Source organism: Triturus cristatus, chromosome 8 (genome assembly GCF_964204655.1).
Source record: "Triturus cristatus chromosome 8, aTriCri1.1, whole genome shotgun sequence".
In the NCBI taxonomy this organism is placed as follows: Eukaryota; Metazoa; Chordata; class Amphibia; order Caudata; family Salamandridae; genus Triturus; species Triturus cristatus.
The window spans coordinates 574,576,679-574,599,864 of record NC_140591.1 but is presented as its reverse complement, the minus strand read 5'-3'; positions in this window follow the sequence as shown (position 1 = coordinate 574,599,864).

The window sequence follows — 23,186 nt, the reverse complement described above, 5'->3', positions numbered from 1 at the left end:
AAATAGCTCTCTTCATTAAAAAAAGGTTCACTACTTGAACTATGCATCCACTTTCCTAAAAACACTTTACAAAAGTTTGTTCTGTTCACTACTCTTTTCCTTTTGCTATGTGATTTCAGTACATTAACCATTTTGTCTAATGTACGCATCCTATTCAAAATTAATATGAATAGTTTCCTTTTTAATTCTAATGCCTTTGCTGCAATGGCTTCAATTTCTTTTTTTCTCTTGTAATATTTTGCCTTTTGCTTATATTTCTTCACATCCTTTATCAAATTGGACATAACTCTTCTCTGAAACATTTTTCTACGTATCTCTTTAAACGCTGTTTTTCTGTTTATGTAAATCTTTTCAGTTGCAGAAGGTATATTTGCATTAACTAAATTCTCAATTTTTTCCTGTTCTGTTCGTTTCGTAACATTCTTTCCAGTACAGACATTTTGTACATTTTTCCTTGTTTTGAATATATTTTTAAGAAATTGTTTTTTCTGCTTACCAGAAGATTTTTTCTTTTTCCCAACATGAGCATCTTCTACTAACTTTGGTCCTCCAGTTGTCTTCAAATATAGTTTTTTTTTTAGCGTTTTTTGAACTCTGGATTTTGTAGGCATCTTAAATTTTGTTCACTGCTCTTCAGCAATACCTGAAAAAAACTAAAAAAAAATTCCTTTATTGTATTTAAATATATTACTACATTTCTTTTCACAATAGTCACAAAACGAAATTTCTATGCCAATTTGAATGCACACTAACTGCTCTTTTTTTTGGGCAAGTGAAAATCACTTTTACAAACTGTCACATTATGAAACCACTTTTCAGATTTTTTAAAAAGCCCATGTCCAGACTGCTACACTACAGCAAGGGCAACCAGCCTTAGTGATGCTGAATGTATTTGCATTACAGACTGAAACCTGAAAACCCCACTCGCTTGTAAATACTGTGCATGATTATACATGGCAAGCACATGGGTGTGTGCTAAGAGTCTGCTTCTTCCCCCAAAAATTCGCTCCCCCTTTCCATCTAATGCAACTGTGAAATCACCAGAGCAATACGCAATAAATCTCTGCCTATAATTCCTCTCTGCACACAGAGTCATGTTTTCACATTAGTCCCAAAACGAAATTTCTTTGCCAATTTGAAAGCACACTTACTGCTCTTTTTTTTTCGGGGCAAGTGAAAATCACTTTTACAGACTGACACATTATGAAACCACTTTTTTTGATTTATTTAAATGCACATGTCCAAACTGTTTTTTCAGACCACCACCATGTGTATTCTCGGTGACTGCCTACACTCCAGCAAGGGCAACCAGCCTTAGTGATGCTGAATGTATTTGCATTACAGACTGTAACCTGAAAACCTCACTCGCTTGTAAATACTGTGCATGATTATACATGGCAAGCACATGGGTGTGTGCTAAGAGTCTGCTTCTTCCCCCAAAAATTCGCTCCCCCTTTCCATCTAATGCAACTGTGAAATCACCAGAGCAATACGCAATAAATCTCTGCCTATAATTCCTCTCTGCACACAGAGTCATGTTTTCACATTAGTCCCAAAACGAAATTTCTTTGCCAATTTGAAAGCACACTTACTGCTCTTTTTTTTTTCGGGGCAAGTGAAAATCACTTTTACAGACTGACACATTATGAAACCACTTTTTTTGATTTATTTAAATGCACATGTCCAAACTGTTTTTTCAGACCACCACCATGTGTATTCTCGGTGACTGCCTACACTCCAGCAAGGGCAACCAGCCTTAGTGATGCTGAATGTATTTGCATTACAGACTGAAACCTGAAAACCCCACTCGCTTGTAAATACTGTGCATGATTATACATGGCAAGCACATGGGTGTGTGCTAAGAGTCTGCTTCTTCCCCCAAAAATTCGCTCCCCCTTTCCATCTAATGCAACTGTGAAATCACCAGAGCAATACGCAATAAATCTCTGCCTATAATTCCTCTCTGCACACAGAGTCATGTTTTCACATTAGTCCCAAAACGAAATTTCTTTGCCAATTTGAAAGCACACTTACTGCTCTTTTTTTTTTCGGGGCAAGTGAAAATCACTTTTACAGACTGACACATTATGAAACCTCTTTTTTTGATTTATTTAAATGCACATGTCCAAACTGTTTTTTCAGACCACCACCATGTGTATTCTCGGTGACTGCCTACACTCCAGCAAGGGCAACCAGCCTTAGTGATGCTGAATGTATTTGCATTACAGACTGAAACCTGAAAACCCCACTCGCTTGTAAATACTGTGCATGATTATACATGGCAAGCACATGGGTGTGTGCTAAGAGTCTGCCTCTTCCCCAAAAAATTCGCTCCCCCTTTCCATCTAATGCAACTGTGAAATCACCAGAGCAATACGCAATAAATCTCTGCACACATGGGTGTGTGCTAAGAGTCTGCTTCTTCCCCTAAAAATTCGCTCCCCCTTTCCATCTAATGCAACTGTGAAATCACCAGAGCAATACGCAATAAATCTCTGTTTTTTCAGACCACCACCATGTGTATTCTCGGTGACTGCCTACACTCCAGCAAGGGCAACCAGCCTTAGTGATGCTGAATGTATTTGCATTACAGACTGAAACCTGAAAACCCCACTCGCTTGTAAATACTGTGCATGATTATACATGGCAAGCACATGGGTGTGTGCTAAGAGTCTGCTTCTTCCCCCAAAAATTCGCTCCCCCTTTCCATCTAATGCAACTGTGAAATCACCAGAGCAATACGCAATAAATCTCTGCCTATAATTCCTCTCTGCACACAGAGTCATATTTTCACATTAGTCCCAAAACGAAATTTCTTTGCCAATTTGAAAGCACACTTACTGCTCTTTTTTTTTCGGGGCAAGTGAAAATCACTTTTACAGACTGACACATTATGAAACCACTTTTTTTGATTTATTTAAATGCACATGTCCAAACTGTTTTTTCAGACCACCACCATGTGTATTCTCGGTGACTGCCTACACTCCAGCAAGGGCAACCAGCCTTAGTGATGCTGAATGTATTTGCATTACAGACTGAAACCTGAAAACCCCACTCGCTTGTAAATACTGTGCATGATTATACATGGCAAGCACATGGGTGTGTGCTAAGAGTCTGCTTCTTCCCCCCAAAATTCGCTCCCCCTTTCCATCTAATGCAACTGTGAAATCACCAGAGCAATACGCAATAAATCTCTGCCTATAATTCCTCTCTGCACACAGAGTCATGTTTTCACATTAGTCCCAAAACGAAATTTCTTTGCCAATTTGAAAGCACACTTACTGCTCTTTTTTTTTTCGGGGCAAGTGAAAATCACTTTTACAGACTGACACATTATGAAACCACTTTTTTTGATTTATTTAAATGCACATGTCCAAACTGTTTTTTCAGACCACCACCATGTGTATTCTCGGTGACTGCCTACACTCCAGCAAGGGCAACCAGCCTTAGTGATGCTGAATGTATTTGCATTACAGACTGAAACCTGAAAACCCCACTCGCTTGTAAATACTCTGCATGATTATACATGGCAAGCACATGGGTGTGTGCTAAGAGTCTGCTTCTTCCCCCAAAAATTCGCTCCCCCTTTCCATCTAATGCAACTGTGAAATCACCAGAGCAATACGCAATAAATCTCTGCCTATAAATCCTCTCTGCACACAGAGTCATGTTTTCACATTAGTCCCAAAACGAAATTTCTTTGCCAATTTGAAAGCACACTTACTGCTCTTTTTTTTTTCGGGGCAAGTGAAAATCACTTTTACAGACTGACACATTATGAAACCACTTTTTTTGATTTATTTAAATGCACATGTCCAAACTGTTTTTTCAGACCACCACCATGTGTATTCTCGGTGACTGCCTACACTCCAGCAAGGGCAACCAGCCTTAGTGATGCTGAATGTATTTGCATTACAGACTGAAACCTGAAAACCCCACTCGCTTGTAAATACTGTGCATGATTATACATGGCAAGCACATGGGTGTGTGCTAAGAGTCTGCTTCTTCCCCCAAAAATTCGCACCCCTTTCCATCTAATGCAACTGTGAAATCACCAGAGCAATACGCAATAAATCTCTGCCTATAATTCCTCTCTGCACACAGAGTCATGTTTTCACATTAGTCCCAAAACGAAATTTCTTTGCCAATTTGAAAGCACACTTACTGCTCTTTTTTTTTCGGGGCAAGTGAAAATCACTTTTACAGACTGACACATTATGAAACCACTTTTTTTGATTTATTTAAATGCACATGTCCAAACTGTTTTTTCAGACCACCACCATGTGTATTCTCGGTGACTGCCTACACTCCAGCAAGGGCAACCAGCCTTAGTGATGCTGAATGTATTTGCATTACTGAGTCCAACCTCAAACCCTTAAACTATTCTTTTTTTTTCCAGTACACCTTAATTTATTGTGAAAACATACTCCATATTATTTTACATGTTCCTCACATTTAAATTTCTCCCAAAACAGAAAATGATAAACGCAACTACAACAAAAACAATTTCCATTTCTATTATTCATTTCTTAAGTTACCACATACATCCCCTCTCAAACTGTAAACTCACCTTTAAAATTAGTTAGTTGTGAAAGAAATGTGACACTCAAACAGCAGATTATCAGAGCCAGGATCTCTGTTGTGTTCACCTCTCTCCTCTCAGCAGAACCAGATAATGGCAAACTTTCCCTCTATTTTTCCACACATATACATGTAAGTTTCAAATCTCAGTGCTTCCCCCTTTTTTTCAAATGTAATCACACATTTCTATTGGTTGAAAACCAACCCTTTTCCAAAAGTACCCTTCCCCCAACTTGACTTCTGCCTAGTACCCTTCCCCCAACTTGACTTCTGCCTGCTACCATAGCAACAGCTCATGGAACACTGCTGTGTTGAGTTAGGTCAGAAGTTCGCCAAACAATGTTTCAATTCCACAGAGCAAGAGTGCTTGACTTTTCAAACCTAACAGCAAATCCATAGTACTGTTCTTTGGTTACACATTTTTTTGTACCAATACAAAACATGCTTCTATTAATTTACACATACAGCCTAGTTTTTATTCTAGAATGGTATGAAACAGCCAATCAGTTCTTTTTGTTTTGAAAAAAATATGTATGCCTCCATTTCCAAACTGTCTTTCTTTTCATATTGCCATTCTACTGAAAGACACCTCCTGAGTGCATCCAGATCTCCTTTTTAGATGTTCACAGTGTGGATTGTAGGGCACAGCTATGTCTTCTGGAGTGAAAAGTATGTAGAGAAAACAGATATGGTGAGAGACCTTGCTTTGCCAAATGTAGACATTAAATGGATTGGTCAGAGAGGGTTAAAGTGGCACCAATTGATGCCATTGGTGAAATCCTTCATGCAAATCCAACACCCTGACCTCATAATAGTGCACTGTGGTGGCAATGACCTAGGCACTTTGACTGGGGTAGGTCTGGAAATGCTTATGAAGGACACCTTTGCACAACTGTTTTCACTTTTCCCTAAAACTGCCTTTGTGTTTTCCAACATATGCCAAAGGCAAAAATGGAACTGGTCCAATCATTTCTGTCCACAGATTGACAAAGCAAGAAAGCACGTCAACAAATCTGTTTCTGCTTTCCTCCGTGACTATGGTATGGGTGCCATTTACCACAACAACTTGCGTTATGACATGCAAGACATTTATAGAGGAGATGGTGTGCACTTCAATGATGAAGGGAACAGAGTCTTCCTTTTGAACCTTAGACTCTGCATCGGTACTTACTTGTAGGTACCACTAAAAAAATGACTTCATAAACACAACAGCTCTTTTTAGAGCTCCCTAATATCTAAACTCTTAAATCTGCTTTTCATTTTTTTTTTTTTTTTTTTTTGTGCCGTACGCTTACCGTAAGCTTACCGTACGCATACCCCTTGATTTTTTTAAAAATCAATAAATGTTTTCTTTGTACTTTTCTGTCCTTCTTTGACCCCCTTACAAATGTTAGGGGGTCTGTAACTCTCTCCCTTGCCCCCTTTTCAAGATATCACCCTTTTTTTTCTGAGTAAAATACACAAAATGGCGGCCGCCGCTTCCTGGTTTCGGCCGATTCGAATGTTTACTAAGATCTAAGAGCCAATCAGAATCGCGCTCGCGCACGCCACCGTACGCTTACGGTAAGCGTACGGTAAGCGTACCGTAAGCGGGCTCAGATATATATATTGATTTAAAGGCTATTTTCTCAGAATCTACTGAACAGATTTACACCAAACCTACAAAAGGCACTTCCTTGACCTAGGGACTACCTCTCTGCCAAATTTCGAGTAATTCTGTTCAGCCGTTCGGGCTGTAGCTCGTTCTAAAGGTCCTATGGAAAAATGCATGGGAAAAACGCGTTTTGGGACCCCCCTTTTATCTCAGCCCCCGCTTGACGGATCCCCCCGAGACTTTCAGGGTAGGAGCGGAGCGTAGCGCCCCATTAGTTTTGAAAATTTCGCGAGGATTCGTCGACCGGCGCCAAAGTTATTCCAAATAGAATGTTGCGGTTTTCCTATGGAAACAGGGTCCTAACTATAACTACCTACTGGCGACCGCCAGTAGGTAATATATATATATATATATATATATATATATATATATATATATTACCTACTGGCGGTCGCCAGTAGGTAGTTATAGTTAGGACCCTGTTTCCATAGGAAAACCGCAACATTCTATTTGGAATAACTTTGGCGCCGGTCGACGAATCCTCGCGAAATTTTCAAAACTAATGGGGCGCTACGCTCCACTCCTACTCTGAAAGTCTCGGGGGGATTCGTCAAGCGGGGGCTGAGATAAAAGGGGGGTCCCAAAACGCGTTTTTCCCATGCATTTTTCCATAGGACCTTTAGACACAGCTACAGCCCGAACGGCTGAACAGAGTTACTAGAAATTTGGCAGAGAGGTAGTCCTCAGGTCAAGGAAGTGCCTTTTGTAGGTCTGGTGTAAATCTGTTCAGTAGTTCCTGAGAAAATAGCATTTAAATCAATATATATATCTGAGCCAGCTTACGGTGCGCTTACCGTGCGCTTACCGTAAGCTTACCGTACGCGTACGGTGACGTGCGCGAGCGCGATTCTGATTGGCTGTTAGATCTTAGTAAACATTCGAATCGGTCGAAACCAGGAAGCGGCGGCCGCCATTTTGTGTGTTTCACTCAGAAAAAAAAGGGTGATAACTTGAAAAGGGGGCAAGGAAGAGAGTTACAGACCCCCTAACATTTGAAAGGGGGTCAAAGAAGGACAGAAAAGTACAAAAAAACCATTTATTAATTTTTAAAAAAAATCGCGGGGTACGCGTACGGTAAGCTTACCGTACGCGTACGGTAGAAAAAAAAATAAAAAAAGAAATAAAATTCAGATTTAAGTGTTTAGATATTAGGGGGCTCTAAAAAGAGCCGTTGTGTTTATGAAGTGATTTGATTTTTTAGTGGTACCTACAAGTAAGTACCGACGCAGAGTCTAAGGTTCAAGAGGAAGACTCTGTTCCCTTCATCAGTGAAGTGTACACCATCTCCTCTATAAATGTCTTGCATGTCGTAACGCAAGTTGTTGTTGTAAATGGAACCCATACCATAGTCTCGGAGGAAAGCAGAAACAGATTTGTTGACGTGCTTTATTGCTTTGTCAATCTGCGGACAAAATTGATTGGACCAGTTCCATTTTTGCCTTTGGCATATGTTAGAATACACAAAGGCAGTTTTAGGGAAAAGTGAAAACAGTTGTGCAAAGGTGTCCTTCATAAGCATTTCCAGACCTACCCCAGTCAAAGTGCCTAGGTCATTGCCACCACAGTGCACTATTATGAGGTCAGGGTGTTGGATTTGCATGAAGGATTTCACCAATGGCATCAATTGGTGCCACTTTAACCCTCTCTGACCAATCCATTTAATGTCTACATTTGGCAAAGCAAGGTCTCTCACCATACCTGTTTTCTCTGCTTACTTTTCACTCCAGAAGACATAGCTGTGTCCTACAATCCACACTGTGAACATCTTCCAAGGAGATCGGGGTGCACTCAGGAGGTGTAATTCAGTAGAATGGTAAAAAGAAATGAAAGACAGTTTGGAAATGGAGGCATACATATTTTATTTTAAAAAAAAGAACTGATTGGCTGTTTCATACCATTCTACACTAAAAACTAGGCTGTGTGTGTAAATTTATAGAAGCATGTTTTGTATTGGTACAGAAAAATGTGTTACCAAAGAACAGTACTATGGATTTGCTGTTAGGTTTGAAAAGTCAAGCACTCCTGCTCTTTGGAAATGAAACATTGTGTGGTGAACTTCTGACCTAACTCTACACAGCAGTGTTTCAAGAGCAGTTGCTATGGTAGCAGGCAGAAGTCAAGTTGGGGGAAGGGTACTAGGCTGAAGTCAAGTTGGGGGAAGGGTACTGTTGGAAAAGGGTTGGTTTTCAACCAATAGAAATGTGTGATTACATTTGAAAAAAAGGGGGAAGCAGTGAGATTTGAAACTAACATGTATATGTGTGGAAAAAGAGAGGGAAACTTTGCCATTATCTGGTTCTGCTGAGAGGAGAGAGGTGTGCAGAACAGAGATCCTGGCTCTGATAATCTGCTGTTTGAGTGCCACATTTCTTTCACAACTAACTAATTTTAAGGGTGAGTTAAGAGTTTGAGAGGGGATGTATATGGTAAATTAAGAAATGAATAATAGAATTGGAATTCCTTTTGTTGAAGTTGTGTTTATCATTTTGTGTTTTGGGAGAAATTTAAATGTGAGGAACATGTAAAATAATATGGACTATGTTTTCACCATAAATTAAGGTGTGCTGGTATAAATAAGGAATACTTTTAGGGTTTGAGGTTCCAGTCAGTAATGCAAATACATTCAGCATCACTAAGGCTGGTTGCCCTTGCTGGAGTGTAGTCAGTCACCCAGGTTACACATGTTGCTGGTCTCAGAAAGCTGTTTGGTATTGCTCTGGTGATTTTACATTTGCATTAGATGGAAAGGGGGAGCTATTTTTTTATGCAGAAGCAGACTCTTAGCACACACCCAGCTGCTTATCCTGTGGAATCATGCACAGTATTCACAACCGAGTGGGGTTTGGGGTTGCAGTGAGTAATGCAAATACATTCAGCATCACTACAGCTGGTTGCCCTTGCTGGAGTGTAGTCAGTCACCCAGGTTACACATGTTTCTGGTCTGAAAAAGCTGTTTGGACATGTGCTTTTTTCAGAATCTGGAAAGTGGATTGAAAATGTGTCAGACTGTAAAAGTACTTATCACTTGCCAAACAAAAGAGTAGTAAGTGTGCTTTCAAATTGGCAAAGAAATTTCGTTTTCTGACTAATATGAAAACATGACTCTGTGTGCAAAGAGGAATTACAGGCAGAGATTTATTGTGTGTTGCTCTGGTAATTTTACAGTTGCATTATTAGGAAAGGGGGAACTATTTTTTTATGCAGAAGCAGACTCTTAGCACACACCCAGCTGCTTATCCTGTGGAATCATGCACAGTATTCACAACCGAGTGGGGTTTGAGGTTGCAGTCAGTAATGCAAATACATTCAGCATCACTAAGGCTGGTTGCCCTTGCTGGAGTGTAGTCAGTCACCCAGGTTACACATGTTGCTGGTCTCAAAAATCTGTTTGGACATATGCTTTTTTAAGAATCTGAAAAGTGGATTCAAAATGTGTCAGACTGTAAAAGTACTTATCACTTGCCAAAAAAAAAGTAGTAAGTGTGCTTTCAAATTGGCAAAGAAATTTCGTTTTCTGACTAATATGAAAACATGACTCTGTGTGCAAAGAGGAATTATAGACAGAGATTTATTGCGTATTACTCTGGTAATTTTACAGTTGCATTAGTAGGAAAGGGGGAGCTATTTTTTGTGCAGAAGCAGACTCTTAGCACACAGCCAGCTGCTTATCCTGTGGAATCATGTACAGTATTCACAACCGAGTGGGGTTTGAGGTTGCAGTCAGTAATGCAAATACATTCAGCATCACTAAGGCTGGTTGCCCTTGCTGGAGTGTAGTCAGTCACCCAGGTTACACATGTTGCTGGTCTGAAAAAGCTGTTTGGACATGTGCTTTTTTAAGAATCTGAAAAGTGGATTCAAAATGTGTCAGACTGTAAAAGTACTTATCACTTGCCAAAAAAAAGAGTAGTAAGTGTGCTTTCAAATTGGCAAAGAAATTTCGTTTTCTGACTAATATGAAAACATGACTCTGTGTGCAAAGAGGAATTACAGGCAGAGATTTATTGCGTATTGCTCTGGTAATTTTACAGTTGCATTAGTAGGAAAGGGGGAACTATTTATTTATGCAGAAGCAGACTCTTAGCACACACCCAGCTGCTTATCCTGTGGAATCATGTACAGTATTCACAACCGAGTGGGGTTTGAGGTTGCAGTCAGTAATGCAAATACATTCAGCATCACTAAGGCTGGTTGCCCTTGCTGGAGTGTAGTCAGTCACCCAGGTTACACATGTTGCTGGTCTGAAAAAGCTGTTTGGACATGTGCTTTTTTAAGAATCTGAATAGTGGATTAAAAATGTGTCAGACTGTAAAAGTACTTATCACTTGCCAAAAAAAAGAGTAGTAAGTGTGCTTTCAAATTGGCAAAGAAATTTCATTTTCTGACTAATATGAAAACATGACTCTGTGTGCAAAGAGGAATTACAGGCAGAGATTTATTGCGTATTGCTCTGGTAATTTACAGTTGCATTAGTAGGAAAGGGGGAACTATTTTTTTATGCAGAAGCAGACTCTTAGCACACACCCAGCTGCTTATCCTGTGGAATCATGCACAGTATTCACAACCGAGTGGGGTTTGAGGTTGCAGTCAGTAATGCAAATACATTCAGCATCACTAAGGCTGGTTGCCCTTGCTGGAGTGTAGTCAGTCACCCAGGTTACACATGTTGCTGGTCTCAAAAAGCTGTTTGGACATGTGCTTTTTTAAGAATCTGAAAAGTGGATTCAAAATGTGTCAGACTGTAAAAGTACTTATCAGTTGCCAAAAAAAAGAGTAGTAAGTGTGCTTTCAAATTGGCAAAGAAATTTCGTTTTTTGACTAATATGAAAACATGACTCTGTGTGCAAAGAGGAATTACAGGCAGAGATTTATTGTGTATTGCTCTGGTAATTTTACAGTTGCATTAGATGGAAAGGGGGAGCTATTTTTTTATGCAGAAGCAGACTCTTAGCACACACCCAGCTGCTTATCCTGTGGAATCATGCACAGTATTCACAACCGAGTGGGGTTTGAGGTTGCAGTCAGTAATGCAAATACATTCAGCATCACTAAGGCTGGTTGCCCTTGCTGGATGTGTCAGATTGTAAAAGTACTTATCACTTGCCAAAAAAGCAGTAGGAAGTGTGCTTTCCAATTGGCAAAGAAATTTCGTTTTTTGCCTAATTTCAAACCATGACTCTGTGTGCACACAGGAATTGTTTTTAGATATTTAATTTGTGAAGGTGTTATTGTGATTTTCACTTGTAGGAAAGGGGTACTTAGTATTTTAAGATTTGAAAAGATCATAAAAAATGTAGTAATATATTTAAATAAAATAAAGAATTTTTTTTTTAGTTTTTTTCAGGTATTGCTGAAGAGCAGTGAACAAAATTTAAGATGCCTACAAAATCCAGACTAAGGAAAAACCACAAAAAAAAACTATATTTGAAGACAACTGGAGGACCTAAGTTAGTTGGAGATGCTCATGTTGGGAAAAAGAGAAAGTCTTCTGGTAAGCAGACAAAAGATTTTTTAAAGAACATCTTCAAAAAAAGGAAAAATGTACAAAATGTCTGTACTGGAAAGAATGTTTTAAATAGAAAAGAACAGGAAAAAATTGAGCATTTAGTTAATGCAAATATACCTTCAGAAACAATAAAGATTAACTTAAACAGAAAAACAGCGTTTAAAGAGATACGTAGAAAAATGTTTCAGAGAAGAGTTATGTCCAATTTGATAAAGGATGTGAAGAAATATAAGCCAAAGCCTAAATTTTATAAGAGAAAAAAAAAATTGAAGCCATTGCAGCTAAGGCATTAGAATTAAAAAGGAAACTATTCATTTTAATTTTGAATAGGATGCGTACATTAGATAAAATGGTTAATGTACTGAAATCACAAACCAAAAGGAAAAGAGAAGTGAAAAGAACAAACTTTTGTAAAGTGTTTTTAGGAGAATGGATGCATAGTTCAAGTAGTGAACCTTTTTTTAATGAAGAGAGTTATTTTCAAAGTAATAGTTTGCTGCATGCAGTTGACACCAGAGGTCGTGCTTATGAAGTGAAAAATGGTGGTATAATGGAGAAGGAGAAAATGGTTCCAAGAGATGAGGTACAAGTGATGGCGGATGAGGCTATGGGGAGACGTCCTAAAGCCCCAGTGACACTTGGAATTGTAGTAGTATTTGCACTGTGCGTCAGGAATCTATTGATAAATTTCGTGAGTTTCTAAGAGAATATAGTAAAAAAAGTGTAAAACAGAATATTAAGGTGCTTCAAAGTCTAGATCCATGTAGAGTGAGAGAGAATACTGGTTTGCAGGGTCATTCTCTGGCTTGTCTATCTAGAAAAGTGTGTAAAAGTGTTTTTCATCATTTTAGGATGCTGGCTGTTCATCATACTGAAATGAGAAAGTTTGTGAGACGGTTGTATTTTGCTAAAAGTCCAGCAATAAAGTTAGATGAATTGAATAGGGCTCTGTTCCGTGGATCGGTATCAGATGTAGAGAAGGTTACTGATGAAATTCAGTTTTGTTACTTTGGTCCTGAACAAGACAGTGCAGAAAAGGACACAGTAAATGAGGAAGAAGTGGAAGAGAATGTAGAACCCTCTGTAAGTAAGACATTTAATGATCACATAACAAAATTTGCAATAATTGGATCCGGTTAATGTTTGCAGATATTTCAATCATAGATTTGAGACTATGATGTCCTTCATCTGCAATAAAAAAAATCCACCTCTTGGAGAAGTAGAGGATTTCTTTTGGAGAAAAGAGTACCAGGCAAGAGGTGCTCCTCATATTCATATGCTGTTGTGGATCAAGGATGCCCCAAAGTTTGGAACAGATACTGATGAATCAGTGTTATCTTTCATTGAAGAATATGCAACATGTGCTATACCAAAAAGCACAGAAGAGAAAAAGGTAAAGGAGCAAGTTTTACGTTTCCAAAGTCATCGGTGTGGAAAATACTGTCGACGGAAATACAAGAGCAAAGATAAATACTACACTAAATGTCGATTTGGATTTCCTAGACCTGTTCTTTCAAATGGAAGAGTAAACAGTTTTATGTCATCTGTGAGACATACTATTACAAGAAAATCACCTAAAAATACCTACAACCTTAAAAGAAAAGAAGAATCAAAAAATATAAATGACTACAACCCAGTCATTTTATCCATGTGGAATGCTAACATGGATATACAGTATGTAGCTGACAATTCCATTGCTGTTGCTCGATATGTAACGTCTTACATTACTAAATCTGAAAAAACTGAATTGAAGGAAATGTGGGAAGAGATTTCTCACGAGAAGACTGTCAGTAAGAAGCTGTACAGTTTCAGTTTAAAGATGTTATCGCATCGAGAAATTGGATCCTGCGAATGTTCAGATAGGTTATCTTCTGCAAGTCTCTACTCAAAATCAAGAAGAATAATTTGGGCAAGTTTAGGCCTTGCAGCAATGAGAAATCGGGTACTGAAATCTGTTGGAGAAATTGAATATTTGGCCGAGAATGACCCAGAAAGTACAGATATTTTGAAATCAAACATGTTGGACACATATTATCCCAAGAGAAGTCATCATCTGGAGAACATGTGTCTCTATGAAGTGCTGCAGAACTACATTTATTCACGAAAAGCCGCAGAAGACATCAACAATGGAAAATATAAAGTCATTGGTGAGGAAGGATGTTTGGTGAAGCAAACAAAAGGAAGTTTGATAAATCACAGGAAGCTGAGTTGCGACACTACTGACAAAAAGGAATTTTACTACTTGGCTCTTTTACAGCTGTTTAAACCATGGCGTACAGAGGATGAACTACTGGGAGAATTTCAAAGCTATGAAGATTCATTTAATGCTTGCAAAGACAGCATAAAATGCAGTACATTCACAACTTATGTGCAAATGTTAAATGAAGAAATTGAACAGGAAACTACAATTGCAGCTGAAGTAGCTAGAGACAGTTCTCAAGACAGCCAAAGTTCAGGAACACTCAGTCAAGATCCTCTAGGACAACCAATCGTTGAAAATGAAGCTGCAATAGCCATGAATGAAGTGGAAACGGCTATGAATCAAGCTCAAGAAGAATTTATAGACTTACCAAATTTGGAAAGACAACTGAATGAAGAGCAGCAACAAATTTATGAAGAGATCAGAAACAAAATTGATCACGGATTACTACATGAAAAAAAAGAGTGCTTATGCACATCATTTCATCCAATCAGGATGTATGTAAGCGGACAAGCTGGAACTGGAAAAAGTTTCTTAATAAAAGTCATCAGAAGCTACCTACAGCAAAAAACGGATTCTACTTTGTCTTATGTGGTTACTGCTCCAACTGGGTTAGCAGCATATAACATAAAAGGAATCACCTTACATCGTTTGCTAATGTTACCAGTGGAGCATGAGAACAAAATACAATACCACAAGCTAACTGGAGAAGCATGCTTGGAAGTTTCAAGAGTATTGAAGAAGATGCAAGTTCTCATTATTGATGAGGTGAGCATGGTATCAAACTTAATGCTTGCCTTTGTGCATTTAAGAATGCAGCAAATTCTAAGGACAGACTATGACGTGTTATTTGGTGGAAAACATGTCATAGTTTTTGGGGATCTTCTACAGCTTACTCCAGTTAAAGGACAACCAGTGTTTAATACTGTGACACATGAAGACACAAAGAAGTCATTGGGAAGCATCGGTAATGCAAATATTTGGTCCTTCTTTGAGTACAAGGAACTTACTACTAATATGAGGCAAGCAAACGATGAAGAATATGGAAGTATTCTGAAAGATATCAGAATTGGACTACTCACAGAAGTTGGCAAAAAAGCATTACAGAGTCGGCTGCTACATAATTTATTTCCAAAGGAAGAAATAGTTGCAGAGAAGATATACAAGAACATTGCAGAAAAGAAAAGTGTCATCTGCTTAATGCCAACTCTACGTGAATGCTCAATATTCAATGAGGAGCTTTTGAAATTGGAAAAGGAAGATATCAGGAAATTGGAAGCAGTGGACAAAATTCAAGATGGAAGAATTACTATCACATTAACAGGCAAACTGAAAAATAAATTGGATTCACTAGAGAAGAACATTTCCAAAACTGCTGGATTAGAAAAAAATCTATATGTTTGCATGAACTGTAGAGTATTTTTAAGGAGAAATTTGGATGTTGAAAAAGGTTTAGTTAATGGAGCTATGGGAAGAGTTGTGGGTTTTATTAATTATCAGAAAAAAGATGGAATTGAATGTTTAAAAATAAAATTTGATCAGATAGAAGAAATTATAGACATTTGTCGTTGTACAGTTCATTTCATGCTTGTGAAAGACTTATATGTACAAAGGAAACAGTTTCCGTTTTCTCTAGCATATGCTGTAACTATTCACAAGTCTCAAGGATTGACTGTAGATTGTGCATTTGTAAACATTGGTTCAACTGTGTTCAAAGAAGGTATGGCTTATGTAGCTTTGTCACGAGTGAAAACATTATCTGGTTTATTCATGATAGACTTTGATGATTCAAAAGTTAGTGCTGATACAAATTGTGTAAAGGAGTATAATAGATTAAGAAGAACCTATGCTCCTCATTTAGGTCAGTATCCTGTGTTAGAGAAACGTGTAGTTTCTCGTAAAAGGAGAATTGAGAATATCTGTAATGAGGATGTAGAGAGGAGGAAAAAAAAAAGGAGTGATGTAATTGCAAGCAAAAAGAAAAAGGAAAATGAAGAAGAGGTTGTAGGATGTCATTTTGAAAATAGCTCTGGTGTCAACTGCTACGCTAATGTAGTGCTGAATGTTGCATTTTATCTGGAAAGTTTGCAAGAGCAGATAATAGTAAATCAGAGAAAAAGATTCTGTTCTGAGTTGAGTCTCCTTTTTCAAAAGCTGAGTAATGATAAAACTCAAATAGAAAGTGCTACTGAAATTAGAAAACTTTTAGATGTATGTTCAGGACGAACACAGTTTTCTCAAAATGTACAGCAAGACGCACAGGAATTCTTGATGTATTTTCTTCAGGTACTGGAAGAAGAAGGGGTTCCCATTGAAAATATGTTTGGTGTCTCTTATAAATGGGAACATAGTTGTGAAAACTGTTACAATACATGTGGCTCTAATGTTGATTCTGAAAGGTTTATTTATTTAACATTGCCAGACAGTAAAACAGTCACTTTTGCTAAATTAATTAAAGATGCTAATCATAGCATGGAATGCGGTGAGTGTAAATCTGAAATGGTTTCAACGTTAATTTTAAAGGAATACGGACAGTATGTAATTTTAATGATGCAACGATGTAAAGCTGATGGTTCAAAATTAGATACTTTAATAAAGAAGTTTACAGGACAGCAATTATCAATTTCAGGAAAAACTTTTGTAACAGTTGCAATAATTTTCCATGAAGGACCTACTGTTACTTCTGGACATTACACAATTTATCTTAAATGTGAAAAAGGCTGGACACTGTGTAATGATTCCCAATTGATTTTCAAGCAACGTTTGCCTTTTGATTTAGCAAATTCCTATTTAATCTTCCTGAAACCAACATTTTAGAGAAACTTGGCAAGATCTGTACAAAACAATTTTACAATTTTATTGGATTACCATTGGAAATATTGGAATTTTATTGGATTACCATTGGAAATGTATTCAAAAAAGATTTTTAATATTTCTATTTGGCCATAAGGAAAGGTAAACAATTGTATTGTGGACTTATTTAATTATTAATTAATCTTTCGGAAACCAAAATGTTAGAGAGAATTGGTAAGATCTGTACAATTTAAATTTTGGAATTTTATTAGATTACCATTGGAAATTTAATCAAAAAAGAATTTTAAAATTACTATTTGGCCTAAAGGAAATGGAACCAGATGTATTGTGGAGTTATTTGAGATATAATATTTTTGTGATTATGCTTCTGAAACAAAATTGTCAGACGGTATTTTATAGAAATAAATATTTTTATTAGATGATATTTTATAAGAATATTATGCATTTCTATAATATTATGTTTAAGTAAAAAGAGATTGTGGGCTTTTTTAAAACAATCTTTGAGATTGTTATTTTTTTTTTGCCCGCTGTTAAGTGATGAATGCAATTGCTTTCACAATTTATAGTGAAATGCAATATATTCTGAAAACAGCAAAAAAAAGGCAAAAATTTTTTTTGGGAAAATATGTAAATACGTGTACTGTGTTATATAATGATTTATTAAATATTAATACTTTTTTCTTTTTTTTCAGATTGTGAAAGAAAATTTTCGAAAAAAACCAACCATTTTTTCAAGTAATTTCAATTACATTTTAATTAAAAATTAAATTGTTGGGTGGGTTAGGTAAGTCAGAAATTAGATGGTCCCTTTCTTCCACTTCTCCTCAAACAGATTTTTAGTATTTAGTTAATAATTCCTCAAGGATCTTGAGATGTGGTAATTGATTTTTAGTGTTTTTAAAAAAAAAAAAAAAAATTACGCTTACCGTACGCGTAAGGTAAAAAAAAAAAAAAGTTTTAAAGAACAAAAAAAAAAAAGTTGAGAGGTAAGGTTGGCTCTTAAAAGAGCCGTTGTGTTCATGCAGGGACAGAGGAAAGGAAGAATGGGAACATTAGCTGGTAGGACAAATGTGCTGGTCTATTCTGTTGTTAATGAGGGGAACACTGGTCTCCCTATGAACAATTAGACCATGGCAAAATGAACACCGCATAGTAACCCTCGCAAACTGATGGTTCGTTTCCACAGGATCAGAAAAAGGTGAATCTGCCCCCACAGATGAAGGGCTCTGCTGAGCTTCCGAAGAAGGGCTCGGCTGAGCTGCTGTGGATGTGCTTGCTCGACTTACTGAAGGGTTGCCTCTAGTATGTCGTGCATGTGTCCTAGGATGTACATCCTCAAGGTGTCTCAACATAGTGTGATTCCCGAAGGAATACTTCTTGTTGGGATTACCTCGCGAAAGTACACGCTGGCACAGCTTGCAAGTCACCAAGGCAGCATTGACTTTTTTCTCACCCTCAGGAAAAGTAAAATACTCCCATATAAAAGAGCTCTTCTGTTTCCTCTTTCTCTGCCTGATGGTGGTGCTGCTAGCCTCACTCTCAGCAGAAGAGTGCTGGTCTGCCATCGTATCACAAAGACAAGTCAGCTCCTTCACCTAAGGGATCACAAGCAGAAATGAGGGGAATGGGTGTGGTGTAGGAGAGTTCTAGAACTGAAAGTAGTTTCAACCAATCAAAAGTTGTGTTTCATGATCACATGACCCACCGTGCACGTACGTTACGCTTACGTTACGCTTACGGTGCGCTTACGGTGCGCTTACGGTAAAAGTGCGCATGCGCGTAAAAAAGACACGCGCTCGCGCGCATGCGCATAACAGTCAGTCCCCAACACTTCCGCGTAACATGCGCGTGTAGCGTACACGCATACGCAGTACGCACGGCTACGCAAGTTGCATAACTATACGCAAAAAGAGTAGAAAAATTACAAACATTACGTAAACCGTACGCTTACCGTACGCTTACCGTACGCGCCCTAAAAAAAAAAAAAAAAAAAAAAAAAAAAAATTCTATGTTATACTAATATAACTTACCTGTTTGGTAAAAAAAAAAGAGAAAAATTGATATATTGCAGATTTTTATTATAAAAAACACATAGTGTTTTAAGAGAATAAAAAGTAAAAAAAAAAAACTTGCTTTTTTTAAAAAAAAAACACATTTAATATAAGAATTTATAATTAAAAAAATCATACAAAATCAATAAAAAAACCATGGGAATCACATATGTTATAGGTAAGAATTAGCATTTAAAAAACCATACAAATTCACTGAAAAAACCATGGGTTTCACACACGTTATAGTTAGAAATTAGCATTTAAAAAACCTTGCAAATTCACTTAAAAAACCATAGGTTTCACACACGTTATAGTTAGGAATTAGCATTTAAAAAACCTTGCAAATTCAGTGAAAAAACCATAGGTTTCACACACGTTATAGTTAGGATTTAGCATTTAAAAAACCTTGCAGATTCAGTGAAAAAACCATAGGTTTCACACATGTTATAGTTAGCGGACATTTTACTCATAAAAAACCATTGAAATTCCCCCGTTATAGTTAGTTAAGCTAACTATAACTCGCGCACCCGCAATCCACTGCTGATGACGTAACATATTACATCACTCATGACATGGTCAGTGACATCACTCATGACATCACTGATGACATCATCCTTGTGACAGAGTGGTAGACCTCCTCTCACCCTAATATAACCTTTGATACAAACATTCAAAAATAGAGACTGAAATTTTCAAAAAAATGGACAAACCAATACAAATTACAACAACCTCTTCAACAATTCTAAGATCCACATACACATCCACTCATTCACCAACAGTCCTGTACAGTCACTCATACGTGTACTCACTCATCATATGTACTCATACACCTATACATCCTGTTACACAATGCCTCTCATCTATAGAGTTACTCACCCACATAGTCACTCATGCTAATAAAGAATCAAACATACATTAACTTGCATATACAGTTATACACACACCACCACACTTACTTCTACGGAAACTTACACATACTTACTCTTTTAAAAAATCACTTATAAAAACACATACTTATTCATACAGGAACTATTTCAATATCTCACTCTCACACATATACACACTTATATACACCAATAGTCAAATATACTTCTTTAAAACATATTTAGAAACTCATTAAGACACAATTGAGACAGTCATTCACTCACTAACACACCCATACACACACTCATCCACCCATACAGACATGCACACATGCTGTCTTCAAAACATACAGCCAGAGAGTCAATCATTCATGCACCTATGCACTACATAATACCCCCCACCAAACCATGCAGACACTCACACTGATACTCAAAAAACAACCTAATATCCTATATAAACACCCATGTAGCTACTCACCAACCCATGCAGACACTTATACACAAAGTGAGAGACTGATACAGATAATTACATCTTTAAACATTACTCAGTAAGCCATGTAGTCACTAAGATACACTTAATCAGTCAGTTACACAATCAATTTTTCAAAAACAAATCATCCTTTTAGACACTTATATACCCATTTATTCTTCCATCGACCTTGAGATATACATGTATAAAACATATGTAATTTTTATAAAAACACACATTCACTGGATGATGTCATCAGTGATGTCATGAGTGATGTCACTGACCATGTCATGAGTGATGTAATATGTTACGTCATCAGCAGTGAATTGCGGGTGCGCGAGTTATAGTTAGCTTAACTAACTATAACGGGGGAATTTCAATGGTTTTTTATGAGTAAAATGTCCGCTAACTATAACATGTGTGAAACCTATGGTTTTTTCACTGAATTTGCAAGGTTTTTTAAAGGCTAAATCCTAACTATAACGTGTGTGAAACCTATGGTTTTTTCACTGAATATATATATATATATATATTCACTGAAAAAAACATAGGTTTTCATGGGTGTTATAGTTATCTGGACTTTTCACTTGTACAAAACCATTGAAATTCCTCCGTTATAGTTAGTTCAGCTAACTATAACTCGCGCGCCCGCAATGCACTGCTGATGACGTCACATATTACATCACTCATGACATGGTCAGTGACATCACTCTTGACATCACTGATGACATCTCAAATGACATCACTGATGACATCATCCAGTGAATGTGTGTTTTTCTGAAAATTAAATATGTTTTATATATGTATATCTCAAGGTCGATGGAAGAATAAATGGGTATATAAGTGTCTAAATGGATGATTTGTTTTTGAAAAATTGATTGTGTAACTGACTGATTAAGTGTATCATAGTGAATACATGGCTTAGTGAGTAATGTTTAAATATGTAAATATCTGTATCAGTCTCTCACTTTGTGTATAAGTGGCTGCATGGGTTGGTGAGTAGCTACATGGGTGTCTATATAGGTTATTAGTTGGTTTTTTGAGTATCAGTCTGAGTGTCTGCATGGTTCGGTGGGGGTATTACGTAGTGCATAGGTGCATGAATGAGTGACTCACTCTTTGTATGTGTTGAAGACAGCATGTGTACAGGACTGTATGGGTGGATGAGTGTGTGTATGGGTGTGTTAGTGAGTGAATGACTGTCTCAATAGTGTCTTTATGAGTAACTACATATGTTTTAAACTAGTATATGTGACTATTGGTGTATATAAGTGAGTATATGTGAGAGTGAGAGATTGAGAGAGTTCCTGTATGAATAAGTATGTGTTTCTATAAGTGATTGTTTAAAAGACTAAATATGTGTAAGTTTCCGTAGAAGTAAGTGCGGTGGTGTGTGTATAACTGTATATGCAAATAAATGTATGTTTGATTCTTTATTAGCATGAGTGACTATGTATGTGAGTAACTCTATGGATGAGTGGCATTGTGTAACAGGATGTATAGGTGTATGAGTACATATGATGAGTGAATACATGTATGAGTGACTGTATAGGACTGTTGGTGAATGAGTGGATGTGTATGTGGATCTTAGAATTACTGAAGAGGTTGTTGTAACTGGTATTGGTATGTCCATTGTTTTGAAAAGTTTAGTCTCTATTTTTGAATGTGTGTATCAAAGGTTATATTAGGGTGAGAGGAGGTTTGCCACTCTATCACAAGGATGATGTCATCAGTGATGTCATCAGTGATGTCATGAGTGATGTCACTGACCAATGCATGAGTGATGTAATATGTGACGTCATCAGCAGTGCATTGCGGGCGCGCGAGTTATAGTTAGCTGAACTAACTATAACGGGGGAATTTCAATGGTTTTGTACAAGTGAAAAGTCCAGCTAACTATAACACCCCTGAAACCTATGGTTTTTTCAGTGAATTTCTGAGGTTTTTTAAATGCTAATTCCTAACTATAACGTGCCTGAAACCTATGTTTTTTTCTGTGAATTTCAAAGGTTTTATAAATGCTAATTTCTAACTATGCCTACAGAGATAGGACATGTGAAGAAAGAAGAAAAAATGCACAGAAAGAAAAAAAAGAAGTGCAGAAAGAAGCAACAGAAGTCCTCAAAGACGAAGAAAAGTGCAGGAAGAAGGATAACATGCAGAAAGAACAAAAAGAAGAGCAGAAAGAAGCCTTGTTGCAAAATCATCCTGTACCCTCAACTTTTTCAGACGGATACTGGTGGTAACTGATTCTGACTAACCAGTCCTAGAGCCAGTGCTATGTTAAAAGACACTTAGAATACAGTGAAAAAACCTACATACACTAGGGAACATTATGCGTTGGGGTCCCCCTGTGATTAGCATGACCTCCTCTGTAAGCCCCTAGTATATAATATGGCATGGGGATAAAAACTGCCTCTTAAAACAGGCCACAGGGCGTTTTTCCTTTGGTTTTTGCTTTGTTTGCCATAAGTTGGCAGGGTATGCTCAGACGTGAGTCCCTTGCTCACTTTGCCACTGGATTCAAGCAAGCCTGGCTGAAGATGGCTGAAATGCCAGAAACCGGTCCTAGGAAGCTTGTTTCCGGTCCAGGGAAGACATGGCTTGGCAGTTCGGGCTGGACTGTTCCCATGAGGCACAGGGTCAGACTGATTTGCATATGGCCATGTCTGAACTGGGGTGGCAGCGAGGGCTAAAGAACGGTGATGGATTAAACCCAGATCAGTTGACTGGGGGTGAGTGCTTGCAATGTTCAACACTCCGTCCATCATTTCCTTTGGTTTTTGCTTTGTTCGCCATAAGTTGGCAGGGTATGCTCAGACGTGAGTCCCTTGCTCACTTTGCCACTGGATTCAAGCAAGCCTGGCTGAAGACGGCTGAAATGCCAGAAACCGGTCCTAGGAAGCTTGTTTCCAGTCCAGGGAAGACATGGCTTGGCAGTTCGGGCTGGACTGTTCCCATGAGGCACAGGGTCAGACTGATTTGCATATGGCCATGTCTGAACTGGGGTGGCAGAGTGGGCTAAAGAACGGTGATGGATTAAACCCA